Source organism: Bidens hawaiensis, unplaced genomic scaffold, assembly GCF_021521415.1.
Source record: "Bidens hawaiensis isolate Kalapana, Puna unplaced genomic scaffold, B.hawaiensis_p1.1 tig00002553_1, whole genome shotgun sequence".
In the NCBI taxonomy this organism is placed as follows: Eukaryota; Viridiplantae; Streptophyta; class Magnoliopsida; order Asterales; family Asteraceae; genus Bidens; species Bidens hawaiensis.
Genome location: NW_027491139.1, coordinates 1,805,330 through 1,814,437, shown reverse-complemented (window position 1 = coordinate 1,814,437; position 9,108 = coordinate 1,805,330). Strand labels below are relative to the sequence as shown.

Here is a 9,108-nt window from a genome sequence, read left to right as displayed (position 1 = left end):
GGAGTCAATGGAAATATGGTTGGTATCAGTTTAGTTTGTTATGATTATAAGATGCCGGCATTCGTAGTAGCAATCGATGAGCGTGGAAAAGGAAAGTGATAAAATCAAGTTTATCTTGTTTAATGAATTGCATGTCAAATATAATTTTGTAAAATGATTAAAACATAAACATCATTGTGAATATTCTCCCTAGTTTGTGACATGACCAGACATTAACTCATGATGACATACAATACATATGGTTAAACAAAATACATTCCAAATTTTCCAAGACAAACTAAAGTATTCAACATGTTGTATTCGATTTATGTTTTACCCAAAGAAAATCAAGGGCTTTAATGTTAGTGACCAATTTATCCAACCGAACGGGCTCGCCTAAAAACACCAATTTGTTTCTCCCCTTTTGTGAAACGAGAAAAACTGTTTGGAGCAACTTCGCCTTATTTTTGAGAACTTAGTATAATTATGTAACTCTTATCAAATCTAGTAAACGCATAGGTCACAAGTGTCTTACATAATTAGGATACTGCTTGCCAAGTCGCTTGAGTCAGGCTACACAAAGCAAGCACATGATCGGCAATTTCTTCGTGATCACCACAAAAAGGAAAAATCACCGACAACACATCAATATTCCTTATTCGCAAAAAACCAAAGTTGGCAGTCTATCCAAATCAACCATACACGGATAATATAAGTTTTCTTTGGAACCCAATTATTCAGACGAACATGTAATTGAATTTGTGATTATATATTGCTTTGATCAAATTTAATTATTTAGTTTTAGATTGGTCTATAAGCAAAGATCTTATTTAATAATTGAAAACAGCTTATAATATACAATAAAAAATTATAATATTCTACTTTCTCCAAATTTAATATTTTAGTATTAGATTGCAAATTGGTCTCAAGTTCTTTTCCACAATTTCAATCTGCCATTCAATATTCTTGACTTATAAACAAACCTTAAATTGTTTGATCCAAGCAGTTGTCGGGTTTATATAAAACTGACAAACTCTGGTAGCGGGTAACTTGCAAAACTGATCCTTTGCCCGTGAGGTATAACAATTTTGCTTAATTTCTTTTACTATAGTTCTGATTACGCTGGCAGAATAAGTCTGCCTTGATCACAAGATCTCCTTAAATTGTTTTATAATACATGCATGCATTTCACACTACATTATTAAAAGTTATAAAAAATAAGTTATTTCACTACATTATATATAAGTTTTCTGATTGAATGGTTGGATTAATTAGAAAAGATAGTTGCCTTTGAATTAATTAATTATCATGTGGCTTTTAATATAGGGATTCAACAGGCTGTCCCTTCGAATGATATATATAATATATGTCAATGGATCGGGTTTAGGTATTCATAAACATATACTCGATTACTAAACGGATTAATGGTTCTCGTCGGCAACTTCTTTCATGAAAGGATTCTCGTCAGTAACATCTTTAACTAAAAAATTACCGACAAGTCAGTGATACTCGTCTTGGTGTATACGTATTTTGAATTTTATTTGAATATTTAATGAATTTTGTTATATTGGTTGACATATCTATAGCCTATAAATGCACCATAACATAGTGTCATGTTAATAAACACTAAACACAAAATTAACTTTAATACACAATGGATATCACAACCTTTCTCATATTATCAACAATCACTTGCTTCCTTTTATTCATCATCAAAATAGCAAAAGTGTTGGAAGTATTGTACCAAGGCCACACAGAACCTCCCACCAGGCCCACCACAGCTTCCGATCATAGGAAACTTACATCAAGTCGGAGACAAACCGCACGTCTCCACCGCCCTCTTAGCAAGACAATACGGCCCACTGATATCGCTTCGGTTAGGCCAGCAGTTGCTGGTAGTGGCAGCTTCACCCGAGGCAGCCGTGGGGATTCTCAAAACTCAAGATCGTTTTCTATCATCTCGCCCCGTGCCTGCTGCATTTAACCAGGAAAACTATATACCCCACTCGCTTATTTGGGCGGAATGAAACCAAACTTGGAATAACTTAAGAACCCTTTGTCGAACTGAGCTGTTTTCGGTTAAAGCTTTGGAATCCCAGTCTAGATTACGTGTGGAAAAAGTTACCCAACTGGTGGATTTCTTGCGTCGCAAGCAAGGTCAAGTGGTTGACGTGGAAGATGTAGTTTTTACTACATTGTTAAACACTTTGAGTTCAATTGTTTTTGGCAAAGATTTGCTGCAATTCGCCGATGGAGATGGGACTACTCGTGACAGGCAAAAGGAGTCGATACACAAAGTTATCGAGTATGGAGGTCGTGTTAAAGATTTTGGCTCGTTTTACCCAATGCTTGACCGGTTTGATCTTCACGGACTTGGAAAGGAAACCCTGGAAGAGTATGACAAGTTGTTTGGGCATTGGGACAATATTATCGTCGACGAACGAAGGGCCGTCGTTAATTCTTCAACGTGGTCTTCGGACCAAGCGCAATGTTTCTTGGATCGGCTGCTCGAAAATGGATTCACAAATTACCAAATCTATCAATTTGTTCTGGTAAACATTTTTAGTAACCTATAAGTTACACTCATCAAATTCATACACCCTTTTTAAACACGTTTTCTCTTTTACACACATCCTCGGGTACTGTCTAAATAGCAGCTCCCAGTGAAAATTGTATGTGGAGTAGATGCTATCACACATACAATCATACTCAATTCGATGGAATTGTTTGATCTTAAAGGAGATCTTCTATAATTTCGCACCTGAGGGGTTATTTCTTGGTTTCGTCTGGTCATTAATAACTTGATTATTTTTAGATAATAGTAGATAGAAACAACGCTTGTAAAGAGCCCTATTAAAACCAAGAAATATAGGCCTGTCATCATATCGTATTATCATACCGTTGTCACGTTTAAGTTCTTTACAAGTACGTACAATTACAGCTCTGACCACTTCTGATCTTTCTAGAGCAGTGCCCCGTGCAAGGGAAAAAATAATCAAGTTAACTTATCTACAATCTTGTACGTACTTGTCATACCGTTGTCACGTTTAAGTTCTTTAAGGCACAAAGAAGTAATGTCGAAATTACAAGAAGAAATCAAATCATATCAAATCAACGTCTCTCAACTATCTGAATTAACTTATCTACAATCTTGCATCAAGAAAATATTTAGATTACACCCACCGGTTCCTCTACTTCTTCCTCGTATCGCAAACAAAACCTGTGAGGTTATGAATTATACGATCCCAAAGAAGGCCAAAGTTTTCGTCAATCTTTGGGCGATGGGACGAGACCCTAAAGTTTGGGACGAGCCGTTACGTTACATGCCAGAAAGATTTAATGACTCAAAGGTAGATTATAAAGGCCATGACTTTGAATTGTTTCCGTGAGGAGGATATGTGCGGGAATGCCATCGGGTATCAAGAGTGTTGAGTATATATTGGCGACTTTGGCTCGTGAGTTTGCTTGGGCTCTTCCTAATGGTGATGATCCGTCGAAGCTTGACGTGGAAGAAAAATTCGGGATTGCTATGAAGAGGGAAAATCCATTAAAGCTAATCTTTAAGCACAAATAATATTAATATTATCAATATGTTTATGCACGTTTAATAGAATATATAATAGGTATGAACTGTCGTTCGTTCTATTTTATATCTTAAGAGAATAAAAATTGTCTAGTTTTAGTGTATTTCAAACAAGTGATGTATAAGTAACGTGTGTCACGTGGATGTCTAGTCTTTCAGTTAAATCATTCGACCTTGGGCTGGCTCAATGTGTTCGAAGACCTAAAATTAACAAAAACGTTGAGGCCTTTTTTTCTTTTTTTATGTGTATATCTATAGAGAGTATTCATGAATTATGAAATATAGATGATATGCAGTGATAATGGGTACGTGACATTCATTTTTAACTTGTGACCCTGATCAGTTATTAATTCTTAAAAAACCTACTTTCAAAAACCCATAATAGTAACATTTATATTAGATCCCTATAAAACTGAAGTTGTAAAGTCTTAGATCTTATAATTTGGCCTACCCACTAAATACCATGATTGGACCATTCATAGTTTTTAGTGCTTAGGTTGTCTACAACATGTTTATATTTAACTCTCATTGCCAAATCATATCACTAGCTAGAGGACGTTTTAGATGTATTAATTTTTTTTTTATTAAAATAACTACACGATTAACACTTACGTCATTGAAAACTGGTAATGCATGGTAAGCTTAACAAATAGAAATTTAACCAAAATGTTTTACGATTATATGATTATATCGTGAATGTGTATGAGCTCAAGCATGCAAATCATATACATGCATGTTCAACCTAGCTACACGTTTAAAAACATGTCTTTAACTTTATAATATTATATATTCACCGTATCACAGTTTTACATGTTGTGCTCTCTTTGGCCTACAACGTAAATATTAATGGTACCATTTACACAAGTTGAATGATTGTTTCTAGAAGAATGCAATACATAATTCAAGATTCCATTTCGACAACTTTGCTTTGTCAATTGCATTCCGTTTTGCATACATGTTTTTAATTACTCATCTAGTTGTATACATTAGGATGAGTTTTTTACCAAACTAGTGTACTTGGAAAACTTATTTACTAATCTAGTGTAGTTTTAAACTTATTTACTAAAATGGGTTTTTTGATAGGACCCACCATTCACCCACCCACTTCATCTTCTACCTTCACACCACCCTTTCTTTCTCCGTACACTCTCTCTTTCTAGACCCTCTCCGGCCAGTGGCGGACCCAAGATTTTTTGCCAATGGGGTCCCATATTTTCGGTGTTCAAATTTTTCGGGTCGGTCGTTGTTCAGGTCGGGTCGAGACGAAGAACATAATAAAAAACAATATCATAATAAAACTTTCTTTTCAATCATCACTACCTGAACGGGTCAAAATGGGTCGGGTTGACACATAAACACTTTGTTTTCCCTTTCTTAAACATTTTTGAGATAGAACCTAGATCCACCCTTTCATAAGCATGTGTTGAAAACCATTAACTTAAACTAGTGAAAAATAAAACTGATATTTTAAAGTGTTTGAATGTTTTTAAAGAAAACCATGCATAAAGTTGAAAACAATGATATGTATTTTAGAGGTGTTTGAATGTTTCCAAAGTTATCATTGCAACATTAGCAATCAAATGATTGATTAACACTAAAAATTAACACAAAAAACAAAAAACTGAGCCTTATAAGACTTGAACCCATGACCTTTCAAAGATAAAACAAGGGACTTTCCACCAGACCACATCAACATTAATAGTATGGGTTCCAAGTATTAAATCTTATGGGGTCCTCAAAAAATTTAATATACCGCTTCTAATAAATTTTTAAAAAACATTGGTGTCCCGGAACCCCGATCCACACCATGTGGGTCCGCCCCTGTCTCCGGCGGCCACTAATACATCCGCCGGAAATACATGAAGCCATAATAAAGAGTTATAAAAGTATTATTTGCATGCAACTAATTAATATAAAGCTTGTGGTAAATAAAAGTTAAAAGAGCCCTCCAGTGGGTTTATAAACCCAGAGTGTTAAGTTTTCTTTTTCTTGTTTTTGGCCTCACAGATGGATACGAAGAAAAAGGGGATGAAGAACATATATTCAATAAGCTTCACATAGGAACCACCAATCACGATCCTTACCCTAACCCCAATCCATCACCGTCATCATCTCCTTGCTCCACCACCGATCAACACACTTTGTCAATGGTCTCCGGTCAACTCTCTGTTCAGTCACCATCTGCCGCTAGTCCTCATCCTCCGACGTCGCACTCTGTCAACGCACTTCTTCTTCATCGAATTTTTTTTATTAATCCTTCCACCATGGCTTTATGTATTTCCGGCGGATGTATTGGTGGCCGCCGGAGAGGGTCTAGAAAGAGAGAGTGTATAGAGAAAGAAAAGGGTGGTGTGAAGGTAGAAGATGAAGTGGGTGGGTGAACGGTGGGTTCTATAAAAAATACCCATTTTAGTAAATAAGTTTAAAACTACACTAGATTGGTAAATAAGTTTTCCAAGTACACTAGTTTGGTAAAAAATTCCATTATGGTTAGATTCCATTATAAGATACTATCATCCGTTGTAGTGATCGATGAGTGTACAAAAAACGAAAGTGATAAAATCAAATATATCTTGTTTACCTAGACGATGCGGCAGGGAACAAAAGTCATAGTAATTATGTAACAATTGTGGATGTTCAAAATTCGTTTGAAACCTTGAAAACGATTGAGCCAATTATCACTTTTGGTCAGCTGGTTTCTGAATGTTCAAACCATAGAAATGGTTTGGTTTATGGTTTATACAGAAAATTTGTCATATAAAACCGGACCGGACGGTAAACTTATTATTGAAGCTCAATGCGTGAAATCAAACCATTAGTAACGATTCAGTTTAAAGTTTCAACGGTTCAGTTTCGGTTCTCAATGACAAAAAATCGAACCAACGGTTTGGCTCACAGTTATCTTAGAAACCGTTAAAACCGAATTGTGAACACTCATACGTAATATGTTTTTTTTTTAGAAAAAATATAACAATACCATACTCAAATTAAAGACAATAATGCCCATTTTTATGATGCAATTTTTTTTATAAAAAATGTTAACGTACGAAAAAGTTATGGTCGTTGGAAAATCGTTGGTGGGAAGTTATTTACAATTAAAACTAAAATGAATATATATGTAAAGATGAATGTCCAAAGTAATAATTATTTATTAAATTTACAAAAAAATGAGTAAAGTTAAGGGGCATTGTTGTAACTATTTCAAGACATATTTTCTAATGGACAAGTTTGTCCCTATATTACATGTTATGTAAGGTGTAACTTAGACATTAAAAGTTGTAAATTACTTAAAAGTTGAATGTCTTAATTTGCCTATATCTTATGTATTATATGTAGTATAGATAATTTGCCCATTGCTCATATATTATATATAGTATAGATAAATTTGAGTATTTTAAAAATAATCTAGACAAACAATAAGACGTATACATTTATGTGAATATTCGCCTTACGAATGTGACAAGACCAAACATTGACTCATAGTGCTAGACGATCCATGGTCAGACAAGGACTATCATAAGATATTTGGATTGATTAGTATGCATGATAGACCTTGTTAGGGAGGTATGTCATGGTCATCAACTATTCACCTAAATTTATTCAGATTCTAAGAGACGGTACATATCGTATTGCTAAGTCTTAATTTACATAGGTTATTCGCATAACTGGCACATTGTTTGATGCTAGGTACCAAGGTGACGTCACAACCTCAAAATTTAATTACCTTGCCATTCCATGACTAGTTATGACATCTCAACACGGTTGTCTCAGAGAGCTCGATGGCTTCCGTGGGTCTTGCACGAGTTATAAAATGGGCCCCAAAATATTAACATAATACTTATATATTATATAAAAAATCATAGTAAAGCGATAAGCCAATAAATGTAATACGACGAACAAAACAATACCATTGTAGCAAAATTATATGTTTTGTTAATTAGGGTTCAAAAGTGGTTGTTAATTGTGGTGGTGGAGGCTGGCCACGGCCGCCGCCACAACGGTTGAAGTGTGGTGGTTGTCCGTACATGAGGGTCGCGTGAGGAAAAACCCCGGGGAGAAGGGTTTATGTTTATTGTTAATGCTTTGCCCTAATTTGTTTGGGGGTTTGTTGAATTGGAGGATATTTTTAAGAGGTTGAAATTTTCAGTTTTATAAATAAATTCGTAACTTCTCTGTACTTACTTTATAAAGAATATATGCTTTTATTAAGAATTAGCTGGCGGGATTCAATTTATGTGTTACGATATAACACGACGGAATTCAATCCGTATTAATATGGTTTGTTATGATTGTAAGATAGTAGCATTCGTTGTAATAACCGTCAGCCAATCAGTGTAAAAAACACGGAAGCGGTAAAATTAAATTTGTCTTGTTTGATCAATTTAGTATTTCGAAGTGATTTAGTCCAACAATAAAAAAGTAGACTTCGGCGTACCATTCTCCCTACGAATGTGAGCCTGACCAAAGATTAACTAATAATGTCATACAATCCATGGTCAAACAAGGACTATCATAACACCTTTAGTTGGTCAATTTGACAAATTAACTTTGTTTATATAGTACCTTATTTGAGGATTGGGGTGATCAACCATTACTAGAAAAGTAGGCAATTGCGACCAAAATTTAGGATTGATCACCATACCAATCCTCAAATAAGACTAGGCACTTTAACGATTCATCTAAACTACTTGATTCATATTAGAATAAAGGTTCACGCGTTGACTTTTCACCTAGTCTACGACAGATACGTACTATGTGACGAGATTAAGTGACAATATTCGTTTATCTTTCGATAAGATATCGATTGCAACATATTACATCCTTAAAGTGTGGTACATGCTGTATACTAAGCCTTAATTTACATGGGTTATACGCATGACAAGTGAATTGTTTGGTGTTAAGTAACACGACAACATCATAGCCATGAATTTTAATCACCTTGCCAGGCCATGGCTAAGTATTACGACATTTGTTCTTGTAATACTTTTTTCGACAAGTGGTTAGTCAACTTGCCTATGCTTCAATGGACTTATTAGGTTTCATATTCCTTTTTAAGACTGACAAGTGTCAATACAAATATTGACATTTAATAACACTTAGGACTAAATAATGTGAGTTACGTTTTACAAAAGACGGTTAGCCTAGCACATGGTCTACTAATATGTGCATACTTATGAAACCATAAGTTCATAACCTTTACCTACAACCAAGTTTGGTCACGTGTGACTATCATACTTTTGAAACTGACTTAACTATAACATCATGATATTCACCTCTGTGTCTAACCTAACAAGAACGAGTAAGATTATCTCAAAATTGCACACTTATGTGTGTTCTTTATACACACATCCTTGACTCCTCGAACTCTCATTTGTTTGGGATAAACTTCTGTTGATTTAATTTTGAGTTAAGTGCCATTTTAGTACTTGTGGTTTTATTAACTACGCAACTTTAGTATTTTTTTTGAATTTTTAGCAACTGGCTACTTCATGTTTCAAAAACTGGTCATTTTAGTACTTTTTCGTAACCCAGTTTAATTTGTCCGT

At 34.8% G+C, this 9,108-nt stretch overlaps 1 pseudogene; it reads left to right on the top strand.

The window, feature by feature from the left end:
* The first annotated feature begins 1,633 nt into the window (after positions 1-1,633).
* LOC143620266 (putative (S)-N-methylcoclaurine 3'-hydroxylase isozyme 2) lies at positions 1,634-2,563 on the top strand (annotated as a pseudogene).
* The last annotated feature ends 6,545 nt before the right edge of the window (positions 2,564-9,108 follow it).